The 23329-nt window shown below is 38.3% G+C and overlaps 1 long non-coding RNA gene and 1 pseudogene across 1 annotated transcript; one reads left to right on the top strand and one right to left on the bottom strand.

Annotated features, from left to right (window-relative positions):
* Positions 1 to 274: 274 nt before the first annotated feature.
* On the bottom strand, positions 275 to 8363 carry LOC139364367 (uncharacterized). The gene is made up of 4 exons (XR_011626096.1): positions 8230 to 8363; positions 7304 to 7533; positions 3725 to 3979; positions 275 to 3418 (listed from the first exon to the last, which is right to left on the bottom strand). It is a non-coding gene; the product is annotated as an uncharacterized lncRNA (long non-coding RNA).
* LOC105479421 (primary cilium assembly protein FAM149B1-like) lies at positions 8062 to 12056 on the top strand (annotated as a pseudogene).
* Positions 12057 to 23329: the final 11273 nt, after the last annotated feature.

The raw sequence follows: 23329 nt of genomic DNA, 5'->3' as shown, positions 1-23329 counted from the left end.
TGGGCGCACCAAAATCCCACAAATCATCACTAAAGAACTTACTCATGTAACCAAATACCACCTGTACCCCAATAACTTATGAAAAAATTTAAAAAATAAAAATATAAATAAATTTCTGAAAGTCCTGCATACCTCAGTTGTTGTGAAAATTAAATAAAAATATATATGATAATCCTTAGAAAAGTCTTATAGTGTATTGTATGAATTATATAACTGATGTTAATTGAAATTAAATAATCTCCTGGAAAATTTTTGTTTGATTAAAATAAAATGATTTGATTCAAAAATAAATAAATAAATAAATAAATGGACATAGTTTAAAAATAAAAGGCTGGGAAAACAAAGCAAATACTCATGAAGAGAAAGCTAGAGTAGGTATGCTAATATCAGGTAAAGTATACACCACTCCTATTCACCATAGTATTGGAAGTTCTGGCCAGGGAAATCAGGCAAGAGAAAGAAATAAAGAGTACTCAAATAGGGTGAGAGGAATTCAAATTGTCTCTGTTTGCAGATGACATGATTCTATATTTAGAAAAACCCCATCGTCTCAGCCCCAAAACTCTTTAAGCTTGATAAGCAACTTCAGGAAAGTCTCAGGATACAAAATCAATGTGCAAAAATCACAAGCGGTCCTATACATCAACAGTACACAAGCAGAGAGCCAAATCATTAATGAACTCCCATTCACTATTGCTACAAAGAGAATAAAATACCTACGAATACAGCTAACAGGGGAAGTGAAGAACCTCTTCAAGGAGAACTACAAACTACTGCTCAGGAAAATAAGAGAAGACATAAACAAATGGAAAAACATCCCATTTTCATGGATAGGAAGAATCAATATCATGAAAATGGCCACACTGTATAGCCAAGGCAATCCTAAGCAAAAAGAACAAAGCTGGAGGCATCGTGCTACCTGATTTCAAACTATTCTGCAAGGCTACAGTAACCAAAACAGCATGGTACTGGTATCAAAACAGACGTGTAGACCAAAAGAACAGAACGGAGACCTCAGAAGTAACACCACACATCTATAATCATCTGATCTTTGACAAACCTGACAAAAACAAGCAATGGGGAGAGGATTCCTTATTTAATAAATGGTGCTGGCTGGGAAAACTGGCTAGCCATATGCAGAAAACTAAAACTGGACCCTTCCTTACACCTTATACAAAACGAAAATTAACTCAAGATGGATTAAAGACTTAAATGTAAGACCTAACACCATAAAAACCCTAGAAAAAAACCTAGGCAATACCATTCAGGACATAGGCATGGGAAAGACTTCATGACAAAAACACCAAATCCAATTGCAACAAAGCCAAAATTGACAAACAGCATCTAATTAAACTAAAGAGCTTCTGCACAGCAAAAGAAACTAGCATCGGAGTGAACAGGCCACCTTCAGAATGGGAGAAAATTTTTGCAATCTACCCATCTGACAAAGTCTAATATCCAGAATTGACAAAGAACTTAAATAAATTTACAAGAAAAGAACAAACAACCCCATCACAAAGTGGGCAAAGGATATGGAAAGATACTTCTCAAAAGAAGACATGTATGTAGACAAACAACATGAAGAAAAAAGCTCATCATCACTGATCATTAGAGGAATGCAAATCAAAACCACAATGAGATATCATCTCAGGCCAGTCAGAATCACGATTATTAAAAGGTCAAGAAACAACAGATGGTGGTGAGGCTGTGGAAAAATTGCTTTTACACTGTTGGCGGGGGTAAATTAGTTCAACCATTGTAGAAGACAGTGTGGTAATTCCTCAAGGATCTAGAACCAGAAATATCATTTGACTCAGCAATCCCATTACTGGGTATATACCCAAAGGAATAGAACTCATTCCACTATAATGACACATGCACACTTAGCAAAGACATGGAACTAAACCGAATGCCCATAAATGATAGACTGGATAAAGAAAATGTGTTACATATACACCATGGAATACCATGGAGCCATAAAAAAAAATGAGATCATGTTCTTTGCAGGACCATAGATGAAGCTGGAAGTCATCATCCTCAGCATACCAACACAGGACCAGAAAACCAATACCACATGTACTCACTCATAAGTGAGAGTTAAATAATGAGAACACGTGGACACAAGCAATGGAACATCACACACCAGGGCCTGTTGCGGGGTACGGGCAAGGTGGGGGAGAGCATTAGGATAAATACCTAATGCACGTGGGGCTCAAAACCTAGATGATGGATTGATAGGTGCAGCAAACCACCATGGCACATGTATACTTATGTAACAAAGCTGCACATCTGCATATGTATCCCGGAACTTAAAGTAAAATAAAATTAAATACTTCCAGAAATAAAAGAGAAATTTATATAATCAGAAGGGCATTAACTTATCAAGAAAACATAACATACCTTAAAAAAGACCTTCAAAATACATAACAAGAAAATTTATAGAAATGACAGGAGAAATATATTCTGGACCATAAAATAAACTTTGCATAATTCTAATTATTTTAAATTTGTTTAAGTGTTTTTCCTGACTATAAATGAGAAATCAGTAATAGGAAGATGTCATGTAATCCCAGTGCTTTGGGAGCCCAAGGTAGGAAGATAACTTGAGGCTGGGAGTTTGAGACCAGCCTAGGCAAAATAGTGAGATCCCATCCTATAAAATATATATATTTTAAAATTTACTAGGTATGATGGCACATACTTGTAGTCCCAGCTACACGGGAGGCTGAGGCAAGAGGATAACCTGAGCCTAGGAGTTCAAGGTTAGAGTGAGCTATGATCATAGCACTGTACTCCAGCCTGGGCAACAGAACAAGAGATACTTTCTCAAAAAAGAAAAAAAGACAATTGTGTGAAAAAAATCCAAATAATTAAATGATATGCTTAGAAATAACCAATACCTGGAAAAGGGAGTAACAAGGGAAAATAGGTAACAGTTTGGATGAAAATGAAGGAAACAATCTAATTTTAAAAGGACAAAAAAATCTGAGCAGACATCTTACCAAAGAAGATATATAGAGGACAAATAAACATAAGATACTCAACTTCATATGTCATTAAGGAATTACAAATTTTAAGGTGAGAGAGATGCTGCTACGCACCCATGAGAACGGTAAAACTCCAAATAATGACAACACCAAATGCTGGTGAGAATGTGGGGCAACAAGAACTCTCATTCATTGTGAGTGGGAATGCAAAATGGTACAGTCGTTTTGGAAAATAGTTTGGCAGTGTATTAGTTCATTCTCTCATTGTTTAAATACCTGAGACTGGGTAATTTACAAAGAAAAGAGGTTTAATTGGCTCACAGTTCTTCGGGTTGTATAGGAAGCAAGATGCTGTCATCTGCTTGGCTTCTGGGAGGCCTCAGGACACCTACAATCATGTCAGAAGGTGAAGAGGGAATCAGCACTTCACACTGTTGGAGAAGGAGGAAGAGAGAGACCGGGGAGGTGCCAAAACTTATAAACAACCAGATCGCAGAATTTACTCACTATCATGACAACAGTACCAAGGAGAAAATCTGTCCCAGTTAGCCACCTCCCATCAGGCCCCACCTCCAACATTGGGGATTATATTTCAACATGATGACTGGTAGGGACACTGATCCAAACCATACCAGGCAATATGTTACAAAACTAAACACAATCCTGTTACATGATCCAGTAATCATGCTCCTTGGTAAGTTAAAAACATATGTTTGGCCTGGCGTGGTGGCTCGCACCTGTAATCCTAGCACTTTTGTGGGGCTGAGGCAGACAGATCACGAGGTCAGGAGTTTGAGACCAGCCTGACCAATATGGTGAAACCCCATCTCCACTAAAAATACAAAACTTAGCCGGGTGTGGTAGCGTGTGCCCGTAATCCCAGCTACTCCAGAGGCTGAGGCAGGAGAATGGCTTGAACCCGAGAGGCAAGGTTGCAGTGAGCCGAGATTGCACCACTGCACTCCAGCCTGGGCAACAGAGTGAGATTCCATCTGAAAAAAACAAACAAAAAAGACATATGTTCACACAAAAACCTGCACACAAATGTCTATTCATTATGCTTTATTTCTTCATTTGCTTTATTCATTATTGTCAGAACTTGGAAGCCACCAAGTTATTCTTGATAGGTGACTATATAAACAAACTGTGATGATCCACACAGTAGAATATTATTCAGTGATTAAAAAGCAATGAAAGCCAGGCATAATGGTAAATGCTTACAATCCCAGCTACTCAGGAAGCTGAGGTGGGAGGATCACTTGAGCTCAGTAGTCTGAGTCCAGGCTGAACCACATAACAACATATACTCTGTCTTTAAAAAAATAATAATAATAATAATAATAACAAACAATAAGTTATCATAAAGGAATTTTAAAATCTTAAATGTATTGCATATTGCTAAGGTAAATGAGCTAATCTGAAAAGGTCACATGCTATATGATTCCCACTACATGACATTCTGGAAAGGCAAAACTATGATACAGTAAAATGATCAATGGTTGCCAAAAGTTCAAGGGGAGGGTGGGAAAGAAGGCTAAATAGGTGGAGCACAGAAAATTTCTAGGACAGTGAATCTATTTTATGTGATACTGTAATGATGGATACATGTCATTATACATTTGTCAAAACCCACAGAAGGCAGAGCACAAAGAGTGAGCCATAATGTAAACTATGGACTTTAGTTAATAATAACATATTATTATTGCCTCATAAATTGTAACAAATGTTTCTCACTAACACAATAATTCAAAAATAGGGAAAAATGAGGAGAAGGGGTGAGAGAGTATGTGGAAAATTTTACAATTTTTCTGTAGATTCAAAATTGCTACAAAAATACTCATTAAACAATTGTGGTATGCAATCAAACAATATTTACAGGTGAATTTCTAGAACTGAAGGCTTTTGTTGGAAAAAAGATTTTAGATCAACAATCTGAGCTTTTACCTTAAGAAACTTGAAAAATTGAGACAAATATACTATTATTAGCATAATAAATCTAGTAACATAAAAGTGTAATGCATCGTGACCAAGTGGGGTTTATGCCAGCAATATATGGTTTATTCAGCATTCAAAAATCAATCAATGCAAATGAACCATATCAATAGACTAAAAGAACACTACATTATTATTTTAATGGATGCAAAAAAGCCTTGAAAAATGCAGCATGCTTTCATAATAAAAACTTCCAGTACCCTAATATTCAACAGAAACTTCCTCAACATGATAAAGGACATCCATAAAAACTCATACAGCTAGCATCATACTTAATGGTGAATGAATGCTTTCCCGCTAAGATAGATAAGACAGCTGGATGTATCCTCTCATCACTCCAATTCAACATTACTACTAGAGGTCCTAAACAGTGCACTAAGACAAAAAGGAAGAAAACAGTAAAAACAAACAGATTGAAAAGAGAAGAAATAAAACTGTTTTTACTCACAGACTGACATGAAATCCCTAAGGTACATATAAATAAGCTACTGAAACTCACAATAATTTTAGACAGTTCTCAAGATAAAAGGTCAATATACAAAAACCGACTGCATTTCTACAAACTAACAGGAAACAAGTAGAAATCAAAACTTAAAGACTAGGACTATTATAACAGAATTTTACAAATCACTAAATTCTTAGGAACAAATCTAATAAAATATACCCAGAATTTGTAGGCTGAAAAGCGTAAACCACTGAAGAGAAAAATCAAAAGAGACCAAAATGGAAAGCTATACCATCTTCATCCATCAGAAGTCTCAATTTTGTTAAGATGTCAATTCTCCCCAAACTGATTTATATATAGATTCAAAGGCCTCCAAATCAATATTTCAGCAAGCTTCTTCTTAAATAAATTGACAAATTGTCTTTAAAAATTTCAATGAAAAGAACAAAGGGCCAATAGTTTCAAAATATTTTTGAAAAAGAAAAATAAATTCAGGGAACTGACACACTGCCTGATTTCAAGACTTACTATAAAGCTACGATAATTAAGACAAGGTAAGTATTGATGAAAGGATTAATAAAATCAACGAAAACAAAGAGTCCAAAATAACCTACACCTACTCTTTTCAACAAGAGGGCCAATATAATATAATGAAGAAAGGATAGTCATTTTAAGAAAGGTGCTAGAAATTGGATATCATGTGTAAATATATGAATGCTGACTGATACCCCACATCATACACAAAAATCAGCTCAAAATAAATTTATCCCTAAATGTAAAACCTCAGACTATAAAATCTATCCTAGAAAATATGGAAGAAAATCTTTGTAATTCACTAGGCAAAGATTCTTAAGCACAACACCAAATGCATGAATAATGAAAAAAAAATTGACAAATTATAGATTACATTCACAGCTTTTGCTCTTCAAAGTACACTGCTATGAGAATGGAAAGCCAAATCATAGACTGGGAAAAATATATTTGCAAATACATATCTGCTAAAAGACATATTCTGTGTATATTTAAAAAGATCTTAAAACTCAATAAATGGAAAACAAAATCCCTAATGATAATTGGACAAAAGATTTGAACAGAAACTTTACTGATGTTTTCTCTATACCAAAGAAGAGGCAGGGATAGCACATATGCACATGATAAGTTGTTCAAGATTATTATTAGTAATCAAAAAACAGATTAAATCCATGCTAAACTACCATTACACATCTATTGGAAATATTAAACTAAAACAACAACAAAAACTCTGGTAATAAATACTAAGTGCTGGCAAGGAGCTAAACAATGACACTCATAAATTTTTATATTTATATTATCATTGTAATGTAATTTTCTTAGATACTGTCTTTTCCACCACCTTTGCTGATGAAAAGGGCAGTTCCTAAAAAGTTAAACACACCGGGCATGGTGGCTCATGTCTGTGATATCAACACTTTGGAAGGCCGAGGTGGGCGGATCATGAGGTCAGGAGTTCAAGACCAGCCTGACCAACATGGTGAAACCCGTCTCTACTAAAAATACAAAAATTAGCGGGCATGGTGGTGTGTGCCTGTAATCCCAGCTATTACGGAGGCTGAGGCAGGAGAATCTCTTGAACCCAGGAGGCTGAGGTTACAGTGAGCTGAGATCGCGCCAGTGTACTCCAGCCTGGGGACAGAAGGAGACTGTGTCTCAAAAAAAAAAAAAAAAAAAAAAAAAAAAAAGTTAAACACATGATTAGCAATTCCACTCCTGGGAGAATGAAGGCAAATGTCCATATGGCTAAATATATTTGAATGGTGTGGCAGATTTTATACTTACCAAATCTGAAAACAGACCAGATATCTATCAACCAGTGAATGAAAAATTAATGGTACATACATACCAGCAATAGGATACTGTTAGGTAGTAAAGAGGAAGCAATGGCCGATCCATGCAACACTGATCACTCTCAAAAGCACTGTGGCAAGTGAAAATAGGACCAAAAAGGCGAAGGGGCAGCTGCAAAAATTCAACATTCATATCTCTTTCAGGAGCTTCTGCTTCGGGGATCATAATCCACTGGCAGCCTCTGTGTGGCCCCTTTGGATCAGTCCTCACGTTCATGCTTGTTACCTGAGAAAAAACTTAAATTTGCTTTGGAATACAACTACTGCAGATTTGACATTCTGCATTTAGAAATGGAAAAAAAAAAATCTGTAAGGAAAGTAACTGACTATTTCTCTCTACTGAGAATAATTTGAACTTTTAGCCTCTCACTGAAGTTAATCACACTTGATCTCTTGAGAAAAAAAATGTTTTTAACATGAAAAAATGCTCCACTGAGATTTATCAAACTCTATTTTAATTGTAATTGATTTATACCAAAAGATAAAATGAGTTAATCAGGGCATGCTATTAGAAATACTAGCAAGGGAAGAAAGCAGGGAGGTCGTAGGACTGGAGAGGTGGGGACCCTGGAGAGGTGGTGGTTCGGAGACTAGGCGACGGGGCGAGACGAGGCCAGTAGGTGGTGGGAGGCGGCCAGGCCGGAGCCAGCGGGAGGGCCAGGACCGGAGGTCCTCACCCTGCGGTGCCCACCCCGGCCCAGGCCACCCGCGGCTGAGGAGGGGGAGGAGGAGTAGGAGGAGGAAGAGGATCTCCAGATACACTTGGAAGGTGGTGTCACAGAGCTTGGAGCTGAAAGGAATAACAAAACATGCTCTTAACCATCATCCCTCTCCCAAGAAGCTAGAGGAAATTTCCCTGCCAGTGACAGTCATGAGAAAGACACAAGTTCCCAAAGCGAGTCTGACATCACAAGAGAATCACCTTTTACATCAGCCGACGCTGGGAATTCACTCTCTGCTTTTCCAAGTTATACAGGCGCAGGGATATCTACTGAAGGCAGCTCGGACTTCTCCTGGGGATATGGTGAACTCGATCAAAATGCCACTGAAAAAGCCTAGGCAATGTTCACAGCCGTCGATGAACTCTTGTATGAGCAGAAGTTGAGTGTGCATAACAAGAGTCTACAAGAAGAGTGCCAACAGTGAATAGCTAGCTTTCCTCACCTCAGGATTCTAGGTAGGCAGACAATCACTCCAAGTGAAGGTTATAGATTGTATCCTAGATCCCCTTCTGCTGTTTCAGCTTCATATGAAACAACCTTGTCTCAAGAAAGAGATTCTACTATATTTGGTATAAGGGGAAAGAAGTTACGTTTTTCATCTTCGTATGCTCATAAAGCATCTTCTATTGCCAAATCCTCCAGCTTTTGTTCTATGGAAAGAGACGAGGAAGACTCTATAATCATCTCGGAAGGAGTAATTGAGGAATACCTAGCATTTGATCACACAGATATGTAAGAGGGATTTCATGGGAAGAAATCAGGAGCAGCTACAGAGAAACAGAAATGAGGGTATCCTCCCATTGCTCCATTTTACTGTGTGAAAGAAGATGTCCTTGTTTATGTGTTTGACAATGTATGGAGCAAGGTTGTGAGCTGTATGGAACAGTTGACACGTAGTCACTGGGAAGGATTTGCCTCTGATGATGAGAGTAATGTTGCAGTTCCCAGACCCGATTCAAAAAGTTCTTGTGTGCTGAGTGAACCACATCCTTTGGTGTTACCGTGAGTGCCACAGTCTAAGGTACTGTCCGTTACTTCAAATCCAATGAGTCTCTGTGAAGCAAGCAGTCATCAGCCAAATGTGAATGGTCTCTTGGTTCATGGGATGCCTCTACAGGCAAGAAATAGCTCCCTAATGGACAAGCTCCTAGATCTTGATGACAAGCTACTTCTGAGGCCTGGTTCCAGTACCATCCTTTCAATTCGAAGTTGGCCAAATCGAGCTGTGGAGTTTAGTACATCATCTCTGTCATACACAGTGCAGTCCACTAAGAGAGGCAATCCATCGCCAGGAACCTTTCATCCGATCAGCACAAGGCATTCACATGCTGGAATACCAAGACGTGTGGAAGAAATCCTTAGAGGAGCCCCAGTCCCAGCGGCAGCGGAATGAAGTGGCACAGCTGAAGTGGAACATGTGAGTACTGTGGGGCCACAAAGACAGACGACGCCCCATGGCGACTCCAGTCGAGCTCCAAGTGCGGTGGTGGATGAACCTAACTATCAGCACCCGCTTTGGGAGGCCGAGGAGGGCAGATCACGAGGTCAGGAGATCGAGACCATCCTGGCTAGCACGGTGAAACCCCATCTCTACTAAAAATACAAGAAATTAGCCAGGCGTGGTGGTGGGCACCTGTAGTCCCAGCTATTTGGGAGGCTGAGGCAGGAGAATGGCATGAACCGGGGAGGCAGAGCTTGCAGTGAGCCGAGATTGCACTCCAGCCTGGGTGACAGAGAGAGGCTCCATCTCAAAAAATAAAAATAAAAAATAAAAGAATGGCTCCTTTTGCCCGACTTTTTCTCAGGCCCAACACAGCTCAATCATTTTTGGTAGAGTGACCTACTTCCTAGAATAGTCTTGATAGTTGGGGAGAGAAAAGGTAGGGGGAATACTACTTTGGCAGACTTAAAACTATCTAGAGGCTTAACTCAGAATAAAAGTTGAGTTTCCAACAACAACAACAAAAATACTAGCAAGGGAATACAGTTGATACGACTAGCAATGAGCGGGTATGAAAGATTATTTTAAAATTTGGAACAAAATAAATTTTAAATTGTTTATTTTTGTTTTAAAAATTACTTAGAAAATAAAACTACCTAGGCCTATATGGATTAAAATTTTATTCTTTTACATAATACTTTCCATACCCAGAGCATGTCATTTTCTCTTAAAATATACACCAAGTACCACCTGTACTTTGGTCAATGACAACCATTATTCATTTGACACAGGGAATTCTGCCTTGGTTTGAGCCATGTCTCTGCACACAGGAGAAATTGCTTATTTACAATTGCTACTCAACTGCTACAGCAGCAGGAAGGGTGCCTTGGTGTGTTCTTATCCTTATTTCTCTGGGTTTTCACTCTTCCTTAATTGTTTCCCAGGTACCCATTTTTATTTCTAGGGAACCAGGCATTGCCAGGAAGGGCAAAGCCTAGGCCCCATGGTTTTAGGACTGAAGGACTTCATGGAGGCAGAATCATTCCAGTATAGCAATCCCGACAACACCATTTCTTGATTTTCCCTCACAGGCATAATAAACACCCTGAGATAAGTGAAAAATGATTAGAAATAGCAGCAAAGAGATGATGGTGAAGAGGAACTATTTAAGAAATAATGAACAAGATTTAATAGAGACACTGATATCAGATTGAACATATATCCATATCTAGATATACTGAGTGAAATCTAATGGCTTCAAAGACAGAACTATAAAATTATTCAAAAAGGAAAAGCAGAATGTCTACAAAGGAATAAGGAACAAGTTGATAACAGACACCACAACAGCTATCCTGGAGGCAAGGGCATAAGAAATCAATATTGGAAGATTGAAACTTACATTTTATTAAATTTTTATTTTGTGTGTGTGTTTACTGTAATTTATTCAACAAATCCTATAACCCTATTTGCCAGTGATGAAGTGAGTTTGGCCAGTCACATCAGCAGAGAAGAACATGAAACAGTGGCAAGAGCACAGAATTTAGTGTCAAAATAGTTGCGTTCAAATCTTTGCTAGACCGCTTCATAGCCATGTCACTTTGAGAAGGTCACTTACCAAATAGTTATAGACATGAGGGATTGTTGGACATAATTCTTGCCCTAAAGAATCTCTTACAAACTACTTAGGAGAAAAGATATATATGCATATAGTGGAAAACAACACAACACGGGATTGCTAAGTAATAAAATATATAAAAGTGTCCCTACTCTATAGATAAAACAACAGAGGGGTGCTATGTGTGGTTAACAAAGATAATCATTGTTGATTGTATCTATTTCTCTTGGATGTTCAAATTTTATAATTCATTTTTAATATTTCATATTTAAACATTACAAATGAATATAGAAGAAATATAAAAAATATTTTAAAAGACAAAATATCTCTTGAGCTCAATATTTTGAAGACTGTATAACTAAGACTGGGTAAGATGAATATAAGAAAAGGAAATTACAGGCCCAATAAAGCAATATTTGAATCTACCATGAACAAATGGAATTTATCCTAGAAACTTGAGGATAGGACGTTTGAACAAAAGACAGTCTTACAATGCAATTCATCATTAATGGCCTCATGAAAGAACCATGATTACTTTTAAAAAGCAGAAAAAAGTATATGCTAATAAGTTCTTCTTAACACAAACCTATAGAAAATATTACTTTTAAGAAACTTCAGAAACATTTTCTTAAAAGTCTGAAACAAGATGAAGATTCTCTGCTGTTTTTCATTTTGTATTAGAGGCACTAGTTATAAAAATAAGAACAGAAATAAAAAGAAGCTGTATAAGGGATATTATTTTTGTAACATTTACCCGTAATTCCAAGAATCATTGATAAACTATGGTAACTAATAAGAGAGAGAATCGGCCGGGTGCAGTGGCTCATGCCTGTAATCCCAGCACTTTGGGAGGCTGAGGCAGGCAGATCACAAGGTCAGAAGATCGAGACCAACCTGGCCAACATGGTGAAACCCCGTCTCTACTAAAAATACAAAAATTAGCTGGGCATGGTGGCATGCACCTGTAGTCCCAGCTTCTTGGGAGGCTGAGGCAAGAGAATCACTTGAACCTGGGAGGTGGAGGTTGCAGTGAGCCAAGATCATGCCACTGCACTCCAGCCTGGTGACAGAGGGAGACTCTGTCTCAAAAAAAAGAGTGTCTAGCTAGATAGTTTGATTACAGATCTACAGACCATAGTCAACATTTGTCCATTATCCTAGAAATAAAAGATGAGAAAAAGTAATAGTAAATAAAATACTATTTAAAACAGAAAAAGGTCACAAATGACCTAGGAATTAATTATACAAGTAATGAACAAGACTTTTATAGAGAAATTTAAAACTGCTTTAGAGGACACAGCATCACATAAATGGAACTACAGTATCATGCTCAGGAAGACACAGCAATGTTGTAAAGGTGCTCCTGTGTCTGAGTTAACCTGTAAATTCAATGCAGATGGAAAAAGAATTTTTAGGAAACCTTGAAAATTTACTTAAGATTCACATGAAGTAATAGAAATTATGAAAATATTTCAAATTTTTGAAAAAGAAGAACAAGGCTGTAGGGCTGTTATGTGGGGTGGAATCAGCTGCGCTGTCTAGCACAGCCTAGTACAAAGCCGTGAAAGTGGCTTTCTTTCACAAAAGAAAGTGCAGAAAGGATGCTACATTCAGAACTGAATCCTGGAACAGTTTTGAGTCCAGAAGCAAATCCATGTGCATAGGACTTTGGTATATAGTTTAAAAATAAACAGTAAAATTAATGAAGAAATGGAGCGCTTTATAAATACTGCTGGGAACAATTAACTCATTATAGATAACTATACCATATATAACAACTGTAAGTGGATTGGGCCTTAAAGTGAAATTTAAGATTATACAATTGATAGAAAGGAACATAGGAAAATATTTTATTACCCTATCTTTTAAACAAAACTCAGAGAGTAAAGCACCAAGGGAAAATTAATGGATGTGACTAAATCACAATTAAATATTTTATTCAATGAAGGCCATCACAGGTAAAGGTAGCAGACAGATAAATGACCAGGAATAGTGTTTTTTATGTCTACATCTGTCAAGTGATAAACATCTATTATATATGTAAGTATACCGTAACGCATAAAGGAATAATGGGCTGAGGATCAGAATGGACAATTTGCAGAAAGGTAAAGCCAAACATCTAATGAGTGTGTGAAGGACCTACTTCACTAATAACTAGAGAAATGGAATTGAAGCAACTGAGAGATACCATTTGTTAAAATTGTGAAAGTTGGGTATTCTGGAGAGTTGATGGAGTGAAGCTAAACAATGTTGCTTGTGGGGATATAAATTGATGTAGCCATTTTAGATAACAATTGGCACTATTTATTGAAATGAAATGTAGATATGTGTTATAATTCACTTGTCTCATCCTTGGTTTTATACTCCTAAGAAACTCTCATATATAACATAAGAAAATACATATGGGGATGTCATCCAGCGTTTATTTCTTTTTAAGGGAAAGAGTTAGAAATAACCTAGGGGTTTGTCAATAGGATGGCAAGTATGCTTTACAGCATAAGATCAATAACCTAGGTGTTCATCAATAAGATGGTAAATATCTTACCCATAAGGTGAGGTATGTTTATGATGCAATACTATACTGCAGACACAATGAAACTGACATGTAACAACGTGGGGGAATCTTAAAAATATAATTGCATGAATGAGGAAACGCAACTAAATAGATATCAAAATACCATTTATGTAACTTCACAAGCACAAAAATACTTTTTCTTCACGAACACAATGTAAGAAGTGAGGTGTGGAGGGAGATACATTAAATCCATGAGAGGGTGCTCACAGGGGAAATGTGAATGGGAAACCGAGTGCTTGGGAGCCTGTTACTGATTCTTCAGACACCAGGGTTATGGACTTTGTTAATATTCCTGCTTCCCCTCTGGACGCAACCGTTTTCCATATGACAACTCAGTGTCTTTGACTCATTCTGTTAGAAAAATAAGGGCGCAGGAAAATAAGTTTTAAAACTGTTATTTTAGATTCATGCGTCCATGTGCAGGTTTTCAAAATTTTAGGTTCGGGGGTTCATGTCCCAATTTGTTCAGGGGTACATGTCCAGATTTGTTCAGGGGTACATGTGCAGGTAAACCTGTGTCACGGAAGTTTGCTCTACAGATTATTTTGTCACTCAGATACTATGCCAACAGATTTTTTTTTTTTTAATCCTCTCCCTCCTCCCAACTTTCACTCTCAGGTAGGTCCCCAATGTCTGTTGTTTCTCTCTTTGTGTCCATGTGTTCTCATCATTTAGCTCCACTTGCGAGAACATGTAGTTTTTTTTTATTATTATTTTTACATTAGTTAGTCCTAAGAATAATGGCCTCCAGCTGCATCCATGTTCCTTCAAAGGATCTCGTTCTTTTTAATGGTTGCATAGTATTCCATGATGTGTATGTATCCATGTATCACATTTTCTTTATCCAGTCTACCACTAATGGGCATTTAGGTTGATCCCATGTCTTTGCTATTGTGAATAGTGTTACAATGAACATACACCTGCCATGTGTCTTTAATGTAGAACAATTTATATTCCTTTGGGCATATACTCAGTAATGGGATTGCTGGGTCGAATGTTAGTTCTGTTTTTAGCTCTTTGAGGAGTTGCCACACTGCGAAAAAGCAGTTTTATTTATCTCAAGAAAACATAGTCAGTGAATACTCTTAATAGATGACATGATTTTGTACTTGTCAATTTTGGTTTTCTTTAGAAGGAGCATGCATCCCCATGTGGATAAGTGCCATCTGTGCCATAGCTTTAGCATTTTGTATCCTTGAACCTCCCTCTTAACCTAAAGATATATAACCTGAAAAGACCTAACAAATGAAAATCCTTTAATTCTTGACATAGATGAAGCTCAGCCTAACTGTTTGTGAGGACCAAAAGTTAAAAATAATCATAATTCAAACTTAAGAGTCTTGAGTGGGAGATGCCTCCACAATTACTTACTAAAATTTTTCCTGTCTTCAAGGATACATTTTTGAAAAAGAAAAATAGAAAAACTGCAAATATTGATATTGCAATAAAGGGAAGAAAATTATAGCTACTGCCTGGTAAAAGGAAGCTTGTTGTTTATACAGGACTTCAAAAAGTTTAGATCTATTATCTATATATAAAGAAAAGTTGGCTGGGTGCGGTGGCTCACACTTGTAATCCCAGCACTTTGGGAGGCTGAGGCGGGCAGATCACGAGGTCAGGAAATCGAGAACATCCTGGCTAACATGGTGAAACCCCGTCTCTACTAAAAAATATGAAAAATCAGCCAGGCATGGTGGTGGGTGCCTGTAGTCCCAGCTACTCAGGAGGCTGAGGCAGGAGAATGGCGTGAACCTGGGAGGCAGAGCTTGCCACTGCACTCCAGCCTGGGCAAGAGAGTGAGACTCTGTCTCAAAAAAAAAGAAGTGTTATGCATATCAAGTCAGTGATTTCCAATATGAAAAGTAAATGTTTATAGTTTTCATCATAAGAAGAAATTTCAGTATTAGCTTCCATACTTAAGGAATAACAAGAGATTTCCAGCAAACCATTTCTTATGTGTTAAGAATGATTGGCTCCCTTATGTTTTGTGGGTTTTATTAAAATTTTCTATTTTGCTGCTAATTATGTTTTCACCTTGTTTGGGACTAACATATGTAAACCGGACCCTTGTATTTACAAATGCATAAAGCATGGAAATGGGGATGGCAATGTAGTGTTTCTGATTAACAAAGGCACAACCTGACCTTACAACTTAACACTCATCCAGTTCTATGGTAAATACAACCATATTACATAGTGTGCCTCGATCTGCAGGAATCTTAGTTCATGATCATTCTAGAGGTCTTTGGATCACCTGTTGTGCTCTCAACGGTGTTTTGTTTCCACCTGAACATCCCAAGTGAAGTCATCATTGGTGTTTGTGTTTATGTCAACATCTGAGTTTTATGAGATTAGATTATGCATGATCCTCTATTTTTCTCATGCATCTTGAGGAAGATTTGCTGCAAAAAAAAAATGAAATTTACCATCTTTGCCAAATTGTTACAAATTTTCTGAGCCCACAAAATTTGCATCATCAGTTTATCCTGCTGTGGACTTGGCTAGTAACACTATTTCAACTTCTGCTTTTCTGAAAACAAAAACAAAAACGAAAAACCAAAAACAAACAAACAAAGAAACAGAGTAGAATGAAAGAGAAGAGGGGAAATTAATAGTTGATCATCCCTAGTATTTTCAAATGTGTTCATATTACTTTAATTTTAGCCAAAAATGTAGCACTCTCCCTATGTGACAGATGATAAAATGCAAATCCCTAAAGTCAAACATTCTCAACATCAGCCATGAAAAGATTAAGAGTTGAGATTTGATCTAGTTCTGAGTTTCCAAACCCTGGTGACACCATTGCCCCATTCTGAAAAGAAGAGACAAAGGAAAACAGATTTTTATGTTCTTAATTTTTTATTTTAAAGAATAAAACACACACTCTCAGGCTCCACTTTATACAATTCACCCTTCTCTCTCCTGCTGATGAAATAATCCACTGCTTCAGAGAAAGCAGTGTAAAAGGTCCAGGTACTAGAGTGTCATTACGCTGCCACACTCTCAGGAAGGGCACTTCTGTCCTAATGGGACCTTAGGACAAGTCACTGAGTGGATCCCTGAACTGCAGAGAACTCCAGAAGTCTCACTTGCTGCAAATACTTTTCATAATAGCATTGAGCAATTTGTAATGATATAACATGCCTGACATGGTTGCAGATTTGTTGACAGATTATCAGAAAGAGCATTATATTGTTCATTTGGCTCTTGATTCATAAGTTCTTTTACACTTGGAAAAATAGAGGGTTGGAATCTCATATAGCTTCCTGCATTTTTGACATTGTATCAGACCCACATATTTGTGCAGGCCAGGTGTGCTAGGAAGTGGCAGGCAACTACATTGGTCTTGGAAATGACTAACAATTATAGAGGAATTAATCTAATATACAGTCAAGGTGATGTGTATCAGACACTTGACTGGTTATTTAAACACATTTTTTTTCTCTTTAAAATACAAAACATACATATTTCCCACATGAAATAGAAAATGTTTCCTGTGGTGTAGTTTTAAAATTCTTATAAAGCATTTACAACACTGTTTGACACACACTTAAAACAACAATAACAGCTACTATTTATTGAGTGCTTAATTTGTTCCAGGTACTTCATGTATAGGTGGGCATCACCATATCCATTTTACTGATGACACAATTTTTTTGTGGTTAAGTAAGTGGCAGAGCTGGGAGTTTTCATTTATTCAACAAATATTTTTGAATGCCTTGCACTAGGCATATGACTATCTGAACAACATGATGTGTTATATTCTTGTGTGAAGTATTGTATCTATGAATTATATGCATTTTATGATGTGTCAAAATATCTTATCCTGATATATACATTGGGAGCAAGAAAATATTGGTTCAGATTCAAGTACTTTATTCAAGGAAACTGGGAGGCTCATTTTATTCCCAAATCACTGGATTTTAGTTTACAGAACTCCTCTGCCTCCATTCTCTCCCTATACTCCTTACCAGAAGTGACCTCTCTCTGGGACACCCGCCAACTTCCTGTCATTACTTCAGGATTGACTCCTGGCCTCCCTTCTTCATTATTCCAAATCCAAGCCATTTGCCAACATTTTGGTCTTAGAGCCTCAACTTCTTCAGCACAGTAACTTGCAATAGCACTCCATTTCATATGGGTCTGGTTATATACAATTTTGCTAAGCTTCCAAGAGTTTTTCCAACTTCCAAATCTTCAATCCAGAGCTTTGTCTTCTGGTGACATCTTTATGTGTTACTTTTCCTATTGTCTTCTGTCAGCTGAGCCTACTCTTATCACCACTGTCAAGTGGCTAGCATTAAATGAATAAACATTTCCTATTTGCCAGGAACTACTCTAAGCTCTTTAAACGATCTCATTGCATCTTCACAACAACTTAATCTTATCCAGCTCAGAGCTGGAGAGAGGTGGGATTTGAACCAAGATTTCCATAACTCCAAATATAAATTTCTTATTCATGTTTTAGTGCCGCTTAATTCTTAGGTCTACTTCTTACTTTATTTGCCTCCCTGCCCACCATCAGATGCTTCAGTTGTGTTCTTGCTGACACCCCAGAGTTGCTTCCTTCTTTGACTTTCCAGTGACTACCATGTCACTCCTTGGTTCTGAATAAATCTGACTTCTGCTTTCTCCACTTGCAGCTGGTAACTGTTGCTGCAGAACACTGATTTTCAGATTGCATTTAACACCCAGGTTTTAAAATTAATATATTGGGTTGGAAGATGCATTCACAAAATGCCAATAGAATGTAGGCTACATTACATGTAGTGAGGCTAAAAGCTCTTTGGGGAAATATTTGTTATATATAACAATTTTTGTTACTCATCTGGGAAACATATTATAAATGAATGAGTGGTGATATACAGTGTATTTACAGGTTAGAATGCTTTTAAAAGCAACTGCTGAGACAGTTGGGTTTCACTGCAACTTTATAACATCCCACTTCCACTTGATCTCTTTTATTTACAGCCCGTTGGCTAGCTCAATACCTATTCTTACTGGTCTCAGTATTCTGTTTTCTTCAAGCCATATTTGACCCTCTTACACCAGCAGGAGGTCTTTCTCCTGCCTTATTAAGAAGTTTCCAGCTGGGCGCAATGGTTCATGCCTATAATCCTAGCACTTTGGGAGGCCAAGGCAGGTGGATTGCCTGAGGTCAAGAGTTTGAGACCAGCCTGGTCAACATGGCAAAATCCGGTCTCTACTAAAAATACAAAAATTAGTCAGGCGTGGTGGTGAACGCCTGTAATCCTAGCTACTCTGGAGGCTGAGGCGGGAGAATTGCTTGAACCCAGGAGGCGGAGGTTGCAGTGAGACCAGACTGCACCACTTCACTCCAGCCTGGGCATAAGAGCAAAACTCCATTATCGGGGGGGGGGGGGAAAGGAAATTTCCACTACTTTTCTCCTTTCATGATTTATTGGTATCTTCTTTCTCCCTGGGTAATTGTATGCCACAGTTCAGAGACTAACGGTTTCTTATTTACATAATAAAATGGTGACCTTGGTCCTCCACGCTCTGCCACCCATCTATCATGCCTCCTCCCCAAACTCAATCTCCCTCAGTTTCCGTCCATTGGCCTTGACTCTGCCCAGTGCAACCTCTACTTGAAACGCTCTGCCTTGTAACTGTGCCATTCCGACCTGTGTTGAATGCTATCCTTGAAAGACAAATTATCTATTTCCTTAAGCCAAAAGCCATTTCTTTCCTTTTCCTGTGATCTCTTTTGGTTTGTTTTATTTCTCAGATACCACTCTCTGGTTTGTCACACAGCTAAATCATGTGCACGCCACCACTTCACCACTAGATTATAAACCATTAGCTACATTCCAAGTCTTATTCCTCTTTGCATCCCCTTTAGTGACTTTAGGAAAATGCAATGCCCAATCTGGGGTCTTTTGAGGCTCTAGAAAACAGACTTACATGACTGCTATGGGCTAGGCATGGCTCTTGAAAGGATACAAGCCACGAAACACTCAGCACGCCAACAGAGCAGCATCAGCCTTTTCTTTTTAGTAAGAAGGATCCTTACGGAAGTCAAATCTCTGGTTAAGGGCTATGCTTTTGGAGCTCTCCTTAGGTGTGAGGAAAGGAAACCAGCCCAGACAAGTACAGGAGCTCCATATTCCAACTAGGAACCAATATTTTCTGGAACAGTTCCTAGTTTAGCCTCCAGGGTCCCTGAAAAGGTCATGTATCTCCCATTATAAGAGTCACCAGTATGGCATACACCTCGTTCCTTTGTACCTCCTTTTAGTTGGATACAATTCCCCAGTTAGAGGTCACTTTCACCGTAAACAATGTTACCTACTAACAGCTGACATCCCAACTCTATCAGATATCCCGGCAGAACAGAGAAAGTTAACCCAAAGACAGTGCCAAATGTGCCTGTAGAGGAAGAGGCACATTTTTGTTTGTTAACCCTTAGCCACAGAAGAGAACTAGCATCCACTGAGTGTCCTTCATGGTAGGTTGTTTTCCATATATTGTCTCTTTCTATCCTTACAATAATTCTATAAAGTATTCTCCATTCATATTTTACAGATGAGGAAACGGAGGTCCAGAGAGGTTAAGTAACACCCTAGATTACATTTTAGAGCTAGCAGGTTACAGAAATAACCATCTGTCTGGCTTCAAAATATTTTTCTAGCCCATGCTGCCTAATTCAGCAGCAGACAGAAGGCATGCAATAAATATTTGTTAGTAATAACAGTCTTTATCTTTGACTAGCTTAATGCCAGCATTGCATTATTTTGAATGGGATTTTTTATTCCCCCAGATACAGATAGGTTTATCTTGGAATGGTTATTTCTGAAGTCTAGGGTAATTAAAATAGGATATGATGTCTATTTTCAAAATGGCCTCACAGCAAGTAAGCAACAGAACTAAAACTTTCCGTCAGTTTCTGTCAGTTCAATTACTCTGAGCCTTAGTTTCTTTAGATAATAAAGGGATTGGATTTGATCATCTCCAATACCTTTCTCATCTTTAATATCCTGTAAAAAGAAAGTCTGATTATCTTTCTGCTGTACCTGGCAAGCCTAGGCAGCCAATTAGGAAGCAAGGATAAAGGTACCTAAAATGTCTACTTTCTTTTCCTTTTTATGTAATGAATGGCTGTGGCCAGGACCCTCTTGTTTCTGGGATAAGTCTCTTATTTGAACAGAACATTTAACACAGATGATTTTCAAAGTATGTGGGTTTTTTGTCTATCAAAAAAGAAAGCACACACTCCAACCAGTGAAACCAGAGAACTGACCTCTGGAAAGCAACCAGCATCTGATGGGAGTATTTTAAGCACATCCAGTGTTCATTCTAAACGTGTATTACCTTCACTGTATAAGAGTCTGGGGTTTATAAGTGAGGAAATACCATCTTATATGCAAAGAGGATCACACAACTGTGGCAGAATAGAAATTACTTTTTCAAATTTTCTAAAGTAAAATCTCAAAAGAAATATCTATTTCTATAAGACCTTATTGTCATTCTCTCTAAAGTCACTCATCTAGTTATTTTAAATTGGTTCTGAAACACAATCATACATTCAAAAACCTAGTAACAGGCTCTCTTGAATGCACTAGAGCAGTAAATGTTAGTTTCGATTAAACATTAATCCAAAGGATATTATTTCACTCTCTTAAGCCTCATTGAGGTTCATTATTAGAAAACATGCCTTCAATATCTCATTTTACATTCTCACTCTAAAACTGTATCATGAATGTAAATTTATTTTACGATCCATTCTTAATTCAAGAGTTTATACTCATAAATTGGTTAAAATATTTTAAAATTGCACTTGTTCTAATTACTTCAATAGAACAGAAAATATAAATTTAATATTTTTGCTATTTTTCTCACCATAAATTAGGCTTTTATAACTTTTAGCAGTTTTGTGGGATAAAATTAACCAAGATTTTTCTTTAGGATTTCTTCAGTCGCATCATGCGTGGAAAAGACTCCCCCAAGCTATGGTTATATAGTCAGATACATATTATTGTATTCTATTATTTTAAGAAACGTTTAGCACTCCTTAAATAATCCATCCAATTTAATATATGGAAATTTTCTGAAAAAAAAAAATTCTGGCCAATGGACTTTCTACCACAACATGAACGCAAACATAAGCAGCAACTTTTGCTATTTCAGACATTTATACAGACATCTATTGTTGACCTAGGTCCTAATTGATCTACCTGTACGATTGACATACTGCTGTCGATGGGAATGCCTGCAAAGATTATTGAATATGCAAATAACTAGCCAATAAAAAAAAAAAAAATAGGGGACAGAGGGTGCATCCCTGCAGCCCCGCACGACAAGCCCCACATGACGGACCCCGCCACCTTTGCCTTTGGTGACCCCCGGCTCCGGCCTTGGGGTGGGCAGCGGTTAGCGCACCAAGACCCTCGGGAGCCCCGCCCAGACGCCTGCTGCGTTCCCAGCCCACCTGGGCTCGCCAGCCGCGCTCGCCCATGGAGATCCTAAATGAGTTCCACAGGGGCAAGCTCCAAGGACTCTTCCCAAAGACAGCTGGATACGGCTGAAAGGTGGGAGAGAGAGGCTCAAAAACACATACCCTGTTGCCTGTGTCGGCTTGGGAGTGGCCCAGGACAGGGGTCAGTTGTCAGGCACTACTCAAACTAGGGATGAGTTTTGCCCCTGGTGCAGGGACACGCACACAAGTGTGTGGTTTAAGCATGTAAGTGCCAGTGTGCTGAATTCAATGCACTCTACACAACCGTGGCCACAATGTTGCTAGCTCTGTTGCCTCCCCTACTAGAGATTCTTCACACTGGTGATGCCAAAATGCATGATTCCCCTTCTCAAATTTGGAGTCCCAGCAAAGCTGTTGATCAGGGTATCTCCAGGCTTTCAAACTGCCTGAGGACAGGCTGAGTGCCGTCTCTGGCGATCTAGCCCAGTGACTGCAAACTCTCAGTTGCGTGATTCAGTGTAGTGTTAATTGAGGCCAAGGCAAACATCTGTGGTTAAGATGAGCAAAGGCTGTTTTACTATTTGACACTGCCCAGACCTGTTTCTAAAAATCAGAGGCATAAGAGACACAAAGCCTCATTTTCTCTCTCACAATGTATGTGCGATGGTTGAAGTCATGCAAAGCTGCCAGCCTTGGGCTCACATTCAGATTCCCTCGGCTTGGCAGGAGAAGTCCTCAGTTCTGGATATTTCCTATGGCCCAGGCCCTTGGCTGTGTGCTGGAGAGAGATACTCATCAGACACGGAATCTACACTCGAGGAGTTATCTTGCAATATATGGAGCAAGGGTTTGAGCAACTCTGGAGGCCCCCTCTAACATGTTCATTTAGGACAGAAAATAATCAGTAGACTATTTCAAACTAGGAAACACTCATTCCCATAAAATTCATTCATCCTGCACTGTTTAAGACAGTGTTCAACATTAATTGAAGATGGGATGATGATTTTCTTTGTGCCATCCCATAAAGTCTACTTTTTTTTTTTTTTTTTTTTTTTTTGAGATTCCTGTCTTGCTCTGATGCTCAGGCTGGAGTACAGTAGTAGCACCATCACACCTCACTGCAGGCTTGAACTCACACACTCAAGCGATCCTCCTGCCTCAGCCTCCCAAGGAGCTGGGACTTCAAGTGTGTGCCACCATACCCAGCTTTATTGTCTGTATTTTTCTGAGAG

This window comes from Macaca nemestrina, chromosome 7 (genome assembly GCF_043159975.1).
Source record: "Macaca nemestrina isolate mMacNem1 chromosome 7, mMacNem.hap1, whole genome shotgun sequence".
Taxonomy (NCBI): domain Eukaryota; kingdom Metazoa; phylum Chordata; class Mammalia; order Primates; family Cercopithecidae; genus Macaca; species Macaca nemestrina.
Note: the sequence above shows the minus strand (reverse complement) of the source record. Positions and strands in the feature narration are given on the sequence as shown.